A 2,192-nucleotide genomic window follows, 5' to 3' on the forward strand; every position below is an offset into this window, starting at 1 on the left:
TCTCGCCTTCTTCTTAGTAGACAAGGCGTACACTCGCATTACACCTATCCCGCATCCATCCAAAATCCCATTTGCTGTCCCTCCCATCTTAACTCCTTAGGACGGCCAAGTGCAGAGATGTGATCACGTCAAAGCCCTGCCAGTTGACGCTTGGTGATCACAAGTCTTTTGACACACAATGCGGGCAAAAATTGATGGTGGTGTTTTAGTATAAAACAAGCTCTGGCTGTCGGGTCCTGGTATTGGAGATCTGTGTCTCGTTGCATTGCTTCTGACTCAAACACCGTCATGGGGGACAGAGCGACCCTTCATCTCCAAAGACAGGAGTGGTTGAATGGGCTTTATTAGTGTATCATGTAAGTGATTTCACTTGGCCAATCCCCTTATAAAGGAGAAAAGGCATTTTGTGTGTGTGTATTCACCTCGGATCTGCTGCAGCCTCTTTTCGAGACAGCCAGACACCACCCTACGGCAGTGAGCTCAGAGCTCATTATTAGCAGATCTCTGGGTAGGTCTGAGACCACTCACACTCCACACACCGGGAATGCAAGGTCACAACTCCTTGACTAACGTCCCGTACCTACTCGCTGCTAGGTGAACAGGGGCTACACGTGAAAGGAGACAAACCCAACTTGTCTCCGCCCGGCCGGGGAATCGAACCCCGGTTCTCCGGCTTGTGAGGCCAGTGCCTTACCAATCCGCCACCGGGCCGTGTGTGTGTGTGTATATATATATATATATATATATATATATATATATATATATATATATATATATATATATAGAGAGAGAGAGAGAGAGAGAGAGAGAGAGAGAGTTTTCACCCGCGTGACTTTCTCACGTGACTTGTCATTAGTCCGCCATATTGGACGGCTAGCCTGCGTTAGTGTTTATATTGTTTATATTTAGTTTAATTTAGTGGCCACAGCTTAAATATAAAAATGGGAGATGGTTCACGTAGGCATTTTGTCTGTACACAAGCTATCCCGGTTGAAATAGTGGCTCTAGTTTAGAAAAATAAGAAAATGAGAGGCGCATGGGTGCAAAATTGGAGCTTCAGGGGTATAGCACAAGGAAGTTGTAGGAAATTGTCGATCACTTACCTGATTTCTGTAGAAACCCCGTCCCTTCGGTTGCTTCTGGTTCACTCTTTAATCCACCTTCATGTCGCACCACACACTTCTATCATTCCCTATCCTAGCTTACATAACACCATTGCCTATTAGTAAACCTAATCCTAGCACGGTTCTACTTACTTCCCCTCAGTTCACTTGCAAGCACACATTGGGGGCCCCGACGCCCTGGCGTGCCAGCGGCACTCCCGCCTCACTCTCACCTTTTGATCCCGCTCCAGGGCTGCCAACTGCGCACCCCCGTCTGTACACCACACACCCTTGATCTCGTGATCCACCTATTCTTCGTCTTCTTCGTCTCCTCAATTTTCTACTTCGTAGTCCTTCAGCCATCTTGGAGGGTGTCTGTCGCGCTGTGGTCTCCGGGGTGCCACTCCCTCGTTCACTACCACGTTGTGACTCTCTTCCTCATTTTCTCCGTCACTCATCACACGACGAATATCTAAGATATATCGCGGCACCCTCTCGACAAATATATTGTTCCGTGAATTTACCTCCGCTACGATCCCTCTCGTCCACTGTGACGTGCATTTACCATCCTTTGGCCTCACCCATACCTCCTCCCCTACCTGTACTGAGGCGGGGCCTTCTTCAGTATTAGCTGGTAGCCCCGGCCCTACCCGGGGATGTCGTCAATCATATTTAAATAAGGCTCTTTGTGGAACCGAGCCTTCGTCTTGGCCTGACTTAGGAGACATGTTATACCTCTCGGCGATTAACTTAATCGCACGATGGTGTCCTTCTACTATTCCATTTCCGCTCGGCCGGTAAGCAACCCGAAAGAAACGTATCGTGCCCTACTTGTCCAACATTTCTTTCAGCGCCCCCACTGGACCCCGTTCCAGAAATATCTCGTTCATTACCCGTGCAATTTCCTCTACCGTATCCGTCTTCAGCTCCCGCCAAATGGCGAAGCGTCCCGGGCCGCAGTCAACCATCGATAAGTACATGGCCCGCCGATAGTGGGTTACATCAACCTCCAGCCTCCTCCAGTTTTCTTCTACGCTAAGTTCCCCCGCCGCGTGCGGTCCGGGGGCGGGGTCTATTTACTGACATCGG

Source organism: Oratosquilla oratoria, chromosome 44, assembly GCF_046742065.1.
Source record: "Oratosquilla oratoria isolate Oo_2021 chromosome 44, ASM4674206v1, whole genome shotgun sequence".
In the NCBI taxonomy this organism is placed as follows: domain Eukaryota; kingdom Metazoa; phylum Arthropoda; class Malacostraca; order Stomatopoda; family Squillidae; genus Oratosquilla; species Oratosquilla oratoria.